The sequence below is a fragment of the Pteropus medius genome, unplaced genomic scaffold (genome assembly GCF_902729225.1).
Source record: "Pteropus medius unplaced genomic scaffold, Ma_sr-lr_union100, whole genome shotgun sequence".
Lineage (NCBI taxonomy): Eukaryota > Metazoa > Chordata > Mammalia > Chiroptera > Pteropodidae > Pteropus > Pteropus medius.
The window spans coordinates 7,602,822-7,614,935 of NW_024344370.1; the positions used below are offsets into that span (position 1 = coordinate 7,602,822).

General features: G+C 40.9%; 1 protein-coding gene and 1 long non-coding RNA gene across 6 annotated transcripts in view; one reads left to right on the plus strand and one right to left on the minus strand.

The window, feature by feature from the left end:
- The window catches only part of ELOVL7 (ELOVL fatty acid elongase 7), a 63,308-nt gene extending 53,446 nt beyond the window's left edge, over window positions 1-9,862 (minus strand). Inside the window, exon 1 of one of the 4 annotated variants that reach the window (XM_039869995.1) lies at window positions 9,607-9,862. The gene's annotated coding sequence lies outside the window, so the exon portion shown is untranslated. Of the gene's footprint in view, window positions 1-8,822; window positions 8,963-9,595 lie in introns of those variants that run through there. The other 3 variants (XM_039869990.1, XM_039869992.1, XM_039869991.1) reach the window with 3 other exon arrangements.
- The window catches only part of LOC120608213 (uncharacterized), a 36,417-nt gene continuing 32,800 nt past the window's right edge, over window positions 8,498-12,114 (plus strand). For both annotated transcript variants that reach the window (XR_005654338.1, XR_005654337.1), the window contains exon 1: window positions 8,498-8,763. This is a non-coding gene — a long non-coding RNA (uncharacterized LOC120608213). The remainder of the gene's footprint in view (window positions 8,764-12,114) is intronic.

Here is a 12,114-nt window from a genome sequence, read left to right on the forward strand (position 1 = left end):
TCCCAAGAAGACATACAAAATGGCCAACAAATATTTGAAAAGATGCTCAACATCACTAGCTATTAGGGAAATGCAAATCAAAACCACAATGAAATACCATCTCATACCTGTTACAATAGCTATAATCGACAGGACAAGTAATAATAAATGTTGGAGAGGATGCGGAGTAAAAGAAACACTTATGCACTGCTGATGCGACTGCAAATTGGTACAGCCACTATGGAAAACTGTATGGAGGTTCCTCAAAAAACTAAGAATTGATCTACCATATGATCTAGCAATCCCTCTGCTGGGTATTTACCCCAAAGACTTGAAAACTCGTATCTGAAAAGATATCTGCACACCAATGTTCATAGCAGCATTATTCACAGTGGCCAGCACATAGAAGCAACTGAAGTGTCCTACAATAGATGATTGGATAAAGAAGCTATGGTACATTTATACAATGGAATATTGCTCAGCCATAAGAAGAGATGAAATAATGCCATTTGCAACAACATAGATGGACCTCAAGATAATCATGCTAAGTGAAATTAGCCAGACAGAAAAAGTTGAAAATCACATGATATCACTTATAAGTGGGATATAAACCTAAAAGCAACAAATGAGCAGGACAAACAAACAGACTCATGGACATAGACTATAGACTAGTGGTTACCAGAGGACTATAGACAAGTGGTTACTAATGGAGTGGGGGAGGAGGGGAGAGGTAGACGGGATAAAGGGGGTCAAATATAGGATTTAGGGGGAAGGCGAAATGGGTAAAGGGGATCAAATATATGGTAGCTGAAGGAAACTGGACTTTGGGTGGTAAACACACAATAGAATATGCAGACGTCAAATGATAATGTACACCTAAAAATTATATAATTGTACTAACCAATGGTACCCCAATAAACTTAATTAAAAATTAAAAAAAAGGAAAAGAAAAAGAAAGGCAGAGAGAGCAAAGTTTGAGAGAGAAGCATTCAAAAAAGGAGAGTTTTGTTTTATTTTTCCATGGAAGTGAAAAGTAACAGTTTGATTCAGATGTGGCAATGGGAAGGCAGGGAAATTCTGGCCAGTCCATCCAGACATGTAGTAACTTTGAATATGGGAGAAAACCTCCATTTCTCTCATTCCTACATTAAGCCCATCACAAATCCTGACAACTCTATCTTCTAAATATATTCAAGAATCCAACCACTCTTCATTCTAACGATAGTCCAAGTCACTGTTCTCTTACCTAAATTACTGCAACAGTCTCTCAACTGGCGTCCCTTATTTCACCTTTATCCCTCTTCAATGTATTTTTTACATTAAAGAAAAAAAAAAAAACAAATTTTTGAAAAACACCCATCATGTCACTTCTCTGCTTAAAGTGTGCCTATGTCGAAGTTCCAATAATGGGCTACAAGGCCCTACCTGATCTGGGTCCCGACTACCTCTCTGACGTTTCCTTCTCACTTTTCTTACTTAGCTTTAGCCACACTGGGCTCCTTGCCCATGCTTGAACACACTGAAAATGCTCTTGCCTCAAAGCATTTGAAACCACTGTCCCTTTTCAAATATTTGTTGGCCATTTTGTATGTCTTCTTGGGAAAAGTGTCTGTTCAAGTCCTCTGCCCATTTTTTGATTGGATCATTTGTTTTTTTTGTTGTTGTTGTTATTGAGTCATATGAGTTCTTTGCATATTTTGGATATTAGGCCCTTATCAGAGGTGTTGCTTACAACAGGGAGTTCTCTTCGTGCAGACATGTGCCATGGCTACAGCTTTACTTTCTTCAGTTCTCTGCTAAAATGTCACCTTTGCCACCCCCACCACCATGAGCTTTCCTATCTTCGTTGCTTTATTTTTCTCCATAGCACTTTTCATCACTATATATATTTATATATATATTTGATCAATATTCTATATATATTTGTTTATCTTATTTCTCCCCACTCCTCCATAACACTTTAGAAATATAAGCTCCTTGGGAGCAAGGATCTTTTTCTGTTTGGGGCATTGTTACCTCTCTAGCACCTGGGACAGTGCCTGTAACATGACAGACACAAACATTTGTTGAAAGGACGAACGGATAAGCCTTCTCTAAGCAGTGTATGGGCATGGGGTGGGAGGTTATGTTTGAAAGGTGATGGGATTGAGATTATAAGAGAGTTATATCTCTTTTCTAGGCTCTAACTATCTGTGCTAATTGTGTCCTTATAGCATGGATAAAGTCTACATAGTTGGTTCATGTCCACATTATATGACTAATTCTAACATTAACATTAAAGGCTAATCCTTTTCATACATACGGTTAAGTTAAATTTTATTAAGCATCTTACATATATTATTTCATGTCTTTCCTCAATAGTTTTCAACCTTTGAGACTATGGTGCTATGGACCTCTTCCCTAGAGAGTACATAAATACATAAATTTGATGTTTTAGAGAGTTTATGGACTTTTCAAAGTTTATCTATAGACCAAGCTCAGGTTAACGAGGTCCTGCTCCACCTAATGTCAGTTGTTATTGTGGATCATTATAAAAACCTACACTTTATTAATCTAGTCCTGGAGACCTTGGAGAAATGCATTTAGACATTACCTTCATTAATGTCCATAATAAATGAGTTACCAAAACTGATATTAACTTAAAGAATATCTTTGCATCTTTAGCAAAATTGTCATTCAAAGTATTATACATGAAGCAATTCAAGATCCTCTTTATAAGAACCTACTAGATAAATCTAGTTTACAATTCATTTCTAGGGGAAAAAATTACTACCTTACAAATTTATGTTTAATAGTTAAAAACCAAACCATTAAAGTTGTGGAAACATTCTCTTACGCTTTGAATATGAGCGCCCAGCTAGCAGTTAAAATTTAGTGCTCCATTTATCATAACTACATTACCTAGATTTTCCCCTTCTATGCTTGGATCTTTATTTATGGTGAGCATTTCAAACTTTTTTTAGTGGGGGGTGCAGAAGTGGAATGTAAATTATATACTATCATATACCAACCTTTCACAATCATGTTATCTGCCCTACTCCATTCTTTTTCTCCAAAGATGAGAAAAGAGACTCTAAGGCCACATGTAGTAAGTGGTAGGGTGTATAGACAGAATATCGGTATTCTAGACTCAGGTCTGCTACTCACCACCCAGGTGATCTAGGCAAAAATCACTTACATTTCTTGGAGTTTCAGATTTTTGGTCTCTAGAAATAAGTTCAGAGAACATATCACAGAGGGTTGCAATAAGAACTAACCTTTTGCTTACAAAAGATTTTTTTCATGACATATAAAAGCAAAGAAAGACGAGGAGAAACAGTAGTAGCAGCAGCTGCAGCACACATTTGCCTGTTAATAAGGAGATGGCCAACAGCCTATCTTTGCTCTGTCTACTGATGAAGTGATGAAGACCGAAGGCTGGGGGCTGACAGATTTTTTAGGGGGTGCCCAGCAAAGCAGTAGGCACTAATTCTGCTTTGACCTCACTCTTACCCAGACCCACAAATGCTTCTTCCGTGGGATTCTTAGATGGTCATCTGAAGGGGATGAAGAACTCAGGTTTGAGAATGAAGACAGGGAAGAGTTGTTAGATGAGATAGCTATGGCTTGGGCTGGCTAGTTTAGTCATCTTTGCTAAGACAGTGTATTTGTCTTCTTTCACACTTCTAGTCGTGGTCCAGGCTTAGGTTTTATAACACACGGGTCTCAGGACTAGGTATATCATTGCCCTGCTTTGAGCTTCGGTTTTCTCACCTGTAAAATGGGGGAGGCATGATCTTTGTTCCATTCATAATCTACAGTAAAGTATAAGGAGTAAATAATGTTGTTACTTACAGAGAAGGATGGGGTGGGGCAATTTAGGAACTTCAAATATGTTCAGCATACAGCAAGTGTTCAGTAAATGCTATTATTATAAAACGTACTTTTATTTTTCTCATTTTATAAGTTCAGTCTTTTTTCACTAACTTATAAAGGTTTAGAAAATAACGTATTTCTATAATTAGTATTTGAATCTAGAATAAGTTTTATTTTGCTCGATACAACTTGTCAGCTTAGTAGCACGAAAAAATTTATCAAGTTTAATAGACTCTAACTAATGCTATACTATGTATTTTTGCTTACGATTTTCATGGAAGTCATTTAAGGGAGGTAAGAACCAGCTCTAGTTTCTACATATGGGTTTACATTATTAAAATAAACTTAAATGTTACATGGATGCTAAAAGCCTAATTTAAAATAAGAAGTAGGAGTTGATTATGTACCATTATATCATTTAATCACAAAAAAAGAAACAAACAAACAAATCACAAGTGTGCTATTAAGACAAAACCCAGAGATGTGGGACAGAAGGAAGGGACTGCTTAGGTGAGGGACTGCTAGCAAATCCTCTTTTTCTAGTTCTCACATTTCTACCACTCGCCCTAAAGAGTCTAAGTCAGGTTTATGTTTATGGTTGCCCTTACACCCACACAAAACTATCATATGATATCAGAGCCCTAGAATCTCTGACACGCTCTAAAACATCAACCCACAGAGTTAGCATGCAGAATGGAAACAGCCTAAACATTGTAATTACACCTGGGTTTAAAGTTTGGCTGCATACTTCTAACAGTATATGCTGAGTACCCATTCCACTTTCTTTACCAGAGCACCTTTCTTCTTTTCTGTACCCATGCCTACTATGAGGATAATGGTGCACACCTTGCTGGCTTCAGAGGATTCATGAGAAAATGCATGTAAATTATCTTCCTGAAACTATTACTGATATTTAAAAAATGCCAAAACTTTTCACCTCATGATTGTCAACAAAAGGTTCAAAATTTAAGTGCAGGCATAAGCATTCTATAAACATGTGGCACAGAGGACACCCATGGAGTTTATTTTCTATTCCAAAATTGCTACGCAAACTGAGCATAATCAAAATATCTAAGGTAAACAATGAAGGTAGCTGTCTTTTCCAGATCAGAGAGAGAAATGACCTATGAGACAGATCAGAGAGAGAAATGAGACAGAACCTCTAACAGAAGAATTTTCAGAGAGGTGAAGCTGTAAATGTCAGAGGGGTGTGTTTAAAATACAAATCTTAACAGGTCCCTTCCCTTCTTAGAGGCCTCCAATGGCTCTCCACTAACTTTAGGATAAAATCAGAAATCTTTAGTAGGTCAAACAAGGCTCTCAGGATCCTGGCCCATGCATGCTTAGGCAAGCTCATCTCACACCCTCCTCTGCAATGACTTTGCAGTACTTCCAAATCTCTGATGATACCGACATTCTCTAGGCCTAAGTTTGGTTTTCCACCCTCATCCCATTTCTCTGCTACCCTAACTCCCACTCTGCCTTCTTTCACCTCAGGACAACTTTGTTTGCCTTACTCTGCTTGGCTTTCCCAACACCCTGTCTTTGTTAATTATCTTTCATCACACTGTGCTGTTACTGTTTGCCTTCCTCACCCACACAGCCTTGGATTGGCTTTAGCAGCCTGCCTGACACAAAGCTGACACTCAAATGTTTTTTGAATATGCAGTTTCTGAAAACCCCTAATTTGGAGTAGATTTGGCTCTATTACCTTATTGTAAAGGAGACAAAGAAGCTGGGCTGCTGGTGTTCATGGCCTGTGTGTCAATTTTTTTAGACCAATCTTATAAATGCCAAATTTGCATTAGTTTTCAACTTTTTTATAATTTGTCCAAATTGGATGAGTCACAGAAACACATATAAGATAGATTCTTCTCTAAATATATGTTTATGGCATCCTTCTTTCCAAGCTATATGATGTGTATTATTGAAATTCAAGATTATGTCTCAATTCAACAAGCTATCGCATTTACGAATGCTCCACAATTGGTAAATAGCATTCTTCTGTATCTTTAAACTGATTTTTGCACTTGAAGGAGAAGAGACAAACAAATTAGGAAAAGTCTTTTCTTCAACTCAACTATCAATTACTTAAGAACAGAGGCTTTCTTTTATGTACATCCCAATGTCTACCAGTCTGGTTATGGGCTGAATTGTGACTCTCCCCCCGCCCCAAAATATGCTGACATCCCAACCCCCAGGGCCTCAGAATGTGACATTATTTAGAAATTGGGTCTTTACAGATGTAATTAGTTAAGATGAGGTCATACCTTAATCTAATATGACTGGTGTCCTTATAAGAAAATGGCCATGTGAAGACAGACAGACACACAAGGAGAACACTATGTGAAGATGGAGTCAGATATTGGAATATAATGTCTACAAGCCAATGACAGTCGCTGTCACCAGAAGCTAGGAGAAAGGCATGGAACAGATAGATTCTCCTTCAAAGCTCTCAGAAGGAATCAACACTGTTGACACCCTGATTTCAGACTTCTGTCTTCCAGAACTGTGAGACAATAAATTTCTGTTGTTTTAAGCCACATAGTTTGTGGTGCTTTGTTACAGCAGCTCTAGGAAACTGACACAGTACCAACATGCAAAAGTAGTTTAATAATACTGTTCTTATTGAAGTGAATTGCTGCTACTTCAGAGGAAAAAAAGTAGGCATATCACATCCACTGTTTTTAAAATTTCTTTTAGAAATCTGTATTAAGAAATATAAAAATTACCATATTTATTGACAAAGTAATTCTACTTCTGCAACACTATCACAAAGAAACTCCAATTTATTCAATGATATATCTCTCTGGAAAGATAAGTATTACTGTAACTTAGGTTGTTTATAATCTGTTGCTAATATACTTGTCCAAAAATAGAGGATTTGATAAGTAAATCATATTGTAATTACTGGAATATAACATAAACAACAGGACTTTTGGAAATTATATAAGATGAAAAATGCTTATAATATAGTATATGGAAAACAGAATACTAAAAGACTATATGGAGCAATATAGGAAAACATGCATAGAAAAAGATAAGGGAGACAAAGGTAAAATGGCAAAAATATTCGTTGTATTAGAATTATTCTCAGTGGGTCAGAATTCTCTTCTTGGCTCCCTAACCTCATTGTTTTAGTACCTACTTCCAGTCTTTTCTCCTCACTTCAAACCTCCCCAAGCAAAGCCAATTCTTTCTTGACAATGCCTCTTGGGATTAATCCAGGCTCACATCTTATGCAGACGTTTTGGGAGAAAGATTTCTATTTGGCCTATCTGCTGTCTCATCCAATTATTATATCTACTGCCAGAATAAGACAGTCATATCGCCAAACATATCTACTGTGGTAATCGCTTCATTTATGCTTTGTACACTTTTAAGTATGTTATATTTTTCAATAAAAATGGTGTTTTTTTGTAGCACTGTGCTTTCATATCTTGTTTTGCAAAGATAAAGTTAGGATTCATGCTTCTCTGCCGATATGGTCCTACTTCATTACACATCTGAGTGCAATGTTTAGCCAGAATGGAGTTGGCAGAGGCTTTTCTCCTCCTCTTTTACAAGGCCTGCCAGCTCCCCCAAGTCTACCAATGCAAAATCTTTAACATCCTGTAAAACCTGGCTTAAAAATTTCAAAGTTTTCTGCCATCATCAAACCCACCTGATCTATGCTACCTTAATTCAAATTGATCATATTCTGCAAACATTTTTCAAGCAACTGCTAGTTTAAGACCTGAAGATGTAATATCCTAAGTTGTTTACAATCTTTTCGTGGACATAAGCATTTATAAAAGACAATAAAAACAATAGAAAATGACATGTGCTAAGTAATAAACGCATGTTTGGTGGTGAGGTGGAGCGAGACTGGTGAAGAGAGAATGGGGAGGAGGTGAGACTGTTGAAGGCTAGAAGGAAGAGACGAGAGAAAAGTTCAACAAAAGAGATTTCGTGGTTGAAGAGTTTGGCGTCTGGGTGACTAGGATAATGGTGGGGCTCCTGATAGAAATGATGTCAACTAGAAATGCTTTGGGGCAAAGCAGGGCAAGTCCAAATGGAATATTACAATATGTACTGAGTAAGAGATGCTACTCTCAAACTGAGTAAGACACATGGAAAATACAGAATCTCAAACCAGATAAGTAGAGGTGATAACTGAAGTAACAAAGTTCTATGAAATCTTAAAAAGAAGAACTTAAACTAGTACAAAGCCACTCAAGAAGGAAAAGAGGGACCTGAGAAAGAGAGCCTGGTGAGTGATGCTTGACACAACACAGTACTTAGGAAAATCAAGACAAAGAAAGGACCTGTAGGTGAGGCAATATGCACAGTGGTTAACAGCCCCAGCGCTGGACCACAGCCTCTGAGTTGGAATCCCCTCCTGCTACTTGTGTGCCCTTGGGCAAGTTACTGTGTCTCAGTTTTTCACCCCCAAAATACGGATAATAATATCATTTACCTCACAGGATCAATGGGAGGATTAAGAGTTAATTCGAGTTCTTAGAACAGTTCCCTGCATGTAAAGAACTCGATAAATACCTGCCATTGGAGGAAAAAGACTTTTTTTTTTTAGTCCTCAGTGACCTTGGGGGAAACAATTTTTGGCCTGAGGTAGGAGCAGAAACTACAAAGGGAATTAATAAGTGAAAAGTAAGAAGATGGGGGCAGCCACAAAGCATCCATGACTTTCACAGCAGTTAAACAATAAAAGTGAGTGAAATAAAGACTTATGGGCGAGTACAAGGTTAAGTGAAAACGCTTTCCGATGGCTATCTCAGCAAGAAGGAAGAGGTGTGGCTCACCGAAACTATTCTTAAGTCGCTGTGGGACTAGTTTCCCCAACCACACAGGGAGCTATACCGGGTAGAGACCGGACCCTTCCTGTCCCAGCTCACCAGGGAACTCCAAAGAGCGCTGTCTACGCATCCGGTAAGTTTGAATCAGAGCTGACTGATCTGGGTAGAGGCCCATTTCCTAACGAACACTACCTTGGAAGGTGAAACAACAGGCTTTCCCATTTCCATGTCTGGCACGACCTGTTCCACTGCTCTGTACTCATCACTCACTTCCTCGGCCAGCAGCCGCCAGGGCAGGATGCAGCTCCGGGAGCCAAAGAAGCAGTGCCCCGCTGCAAAAGCATCGCTTCAATTTCATTCCGGCCTCAAGGACAAAAAAGTGCCCCAGAAGGGAAGAAAGCAGGAAGAAAGGGGCTCGGGAATTCTAGGGGGTTGCTAGCGAGGCCATATCCGGAGCTGGGAAAGTGACCTCCGTGGCCAAGGTCGAGCAGGTCCTTCTCTCTCCCAGTGCCACCGGCGAACGCCTCTGCCCATCCGGCCGGAACAGCAGCGCCCGCGCCTCGTGGAAGCGCTTGGGGCGGGGGAGAGGGGGGAGTTACACAAAGCCTGGAGTGGCCGGGGCCCACCGTCCCTTTAGGATTCTAGGGGCGGCGGGGACGCTCGCACGGAGGGCGCAGGTGAACTCGGCGGCCACGCCCTTTAGTGGGTAAGGGCCTTTGCCCTCCGCACCTCAGGCCGTGGTGCGGAAACTTCCGAACACCCCACCCCCATCCGAGCCGCAGAGAGGCCTGCCAGGCTCCCCCAGTCTCCCACACTCGGATCCTACTCCCCGTGTGCCGAGCCCAAGTTCCTCCCTCTGACTGCTCCCGACAACCTGCTCTTGGGGTCTCTCTCCCGCCCCCCATCTCTCCTCGCGCCCAGGAAAAGTTTGGCTCCAGTTTGCGGACCCAGCGCCCCGCACTCACCCCGCACTCACCCCGTGGAGAGCGGAGCCAAGGCGCCTGGCGCGCGCGAGAGCAGGCAGCGGGGGCGGACGGCGGCGCGAGCGCAGAGCTCCTGACAGCAGCCCTTGCTGCCCCTGTCGCCGACCAAGCTGGAAAATGGGAGGCGGCAGCCGGGATGTCACCTGCCGGTTCTCCCACCCAGCTGCGTGACGCCGCGCAGCGTCGTCCCCAGTCCGCCCGCTGCTGCGGCCGCCGCCAGGTACCCGCGTGGGGCCGGTGGGAGGAGCAGCCGCGGGCCGGGGAGGGAGCGGCTGGTTGGGGCGCGCCTCGGTCGCCCCGCCTCCGCGCCGCTAGTCCCGAGACTGAGAGCGGGGCCTCGGGCAGGGGACTAGTGTCTAATTTCGGATATCGGGTTTGGCTGATAAACTTATTACATTTCTTTCTGAGCACAAATGCCATCAGGTCAACTCACCTGAGGTTATCTCTTGGCTTAACAAATTCTGCGAAATTTGTCGTCAGGCATGATTCAGGAATGAGTTGTAGAAATATCTGAAATGAGGCAGACCTGGCGAAGGGTGAGACCTGCGGCAGAGAGAGAGGAAAAAGGGCGTCCCTGCTCCTGAAAAGGCTATTTAGAGGGCTGATTCTTACATAAAATGGATACCAGACTCAATCAGGGCGAGGAGCCCGACTTGAGTTAGGTCCATCCCGTTTATTAAGAAACTGGAGAATTGCTGCAAATGTTGGTAAGTGGAAGGGGCTTTTGGTGCAATGAAGAGCAAATTGTATATCATCTAAGTTAACTTCTTTCCTGGTTAGTAACAGCAACTGCTGCAGAGAACAAAGACTAGCAAACTTTCTCCTCATGTACTACTTTTGGATTGGGGAGTGGGGTGAGGATGAACCTTATGCGTGTGTATGCACCTTATGCGTGTGTATGCGCGCTCCGTTAGTTTTTAACTTACCTGCCCTGTATCTGGTTATGATTCTTTTAACCACTGTTATGTTTTGGAATCATGGTATCAATAGCTGGAAGGCAAAATAGGAGCCCAAAGAAGTTATCTATTTAAAATTCAAAACCACAAACTAGAATTGAGTTATCTTCCAGAAGCCTGAAAAATAACCTCAGAGGTTGCAGTCAGATCCAAGCACCTTACAAACGTGGCCTGTGGGCTTGTGCTGTGAGTTTTAAGCATGGATTCATGACAAAAGCATCAAGATTACTGGGGAGAGTGGATAGGGATCACACTTCGTGGGCCAGGAGCACATTTTCTTCACATGCAGGGTATGCCTAGTCCTACTGCACTGAACAACAGGTTCTAAAAGTTGAATGTAAAACTTTGAGAACCCACATGGTAACCACTGAAAGGAAAGCAAAACAAACAAAAACAAGAAAGCTCAAATTTAAGAGAATCTAGAATTCAAGGGTTTCTATTACCTTTTAGATAAACTTTGCTTTCATAACTATAACAGGTCATTCAGTAGATTTGGGAAATCTTTTGGGAATTAGAGAACATTGCTTAATGATATTTGTCTTTGAGTCTGTCACAGTCTATCTCTATTTATGAAATTTCAAATATGCAAGTCAAATAGTCACTCATTTAACAAACATTTATTGAATGCTACTACGTTCCAGGTCCTGAAGATTCCACACACAATAAAACAGACAAAAACAAAACAAACAAAAAAAAACCTCTGTTCTTGTGGAGTGTGCATTCGTTTTACCTGGAGATGATAGACGATAGATGAATAAATAAAATATTCAGTGTTCATGTTAAGTGCTACAAAGAAAAATAGAGGAGGAAAGGGGATGGGGCTTTGGAGGTGGGGAATTACAATGTTAAAGTGGTTAGAGAAGACCTCAGTGGAAAGAGGCATTTGAACCAAAATTTTAAAGAGGTGAGCTGGCAAATCTATGTGCCTATCCGGTTAACAGTGGCAAGAGCAAGCATGAGTGTGCCTGGGATGTTCATGTTCGTAGAACATAAAGGAGGCGAGTGGTTGAATTAGAGTGATTGAGGACAACAGTAGTAATAAGTGAGGTCAAAGAGTTAAGGGAAGTATTTTTAGAGAAGTGGTATCATCTGAATGAAATTTTAAAACGGAGTACCCTGGCAACTTTTTTGAGAATAGGTTGGCGGTGGGTAAGTGAAAGGACGGAAGCAAAGAGATGATTAGGAAGATCTTAAAAAATCCGAATGAGAGATAAAAGTGCCTTGACCAGGTTGGTAGTTATAATCAGGTTTTTAAAATATATTCTGAGGGTAATATCAACAGGATTTCTTAAGGATCTGATGTGGGGTGCGAGAAGGGGAAAAAGGAGTTGAGAAATTCTTCAGGGTGTTTGCCTTGAACAATTGGAAAAAGAGAGTTGCCATGCACTAATAAGAGGAAGACTGTGAGGGAAGAAAGTTGGGAGAGGAATAGTCAAGATTTGTTTGGGAAATTGTTATAATTTGAGATATTTCTTGTATATCTGAGTGGGAATGTCAAGTAGGCAGTTGGTTATACCAGTCTAGAGTTCAAGAAACTAGTGTTGT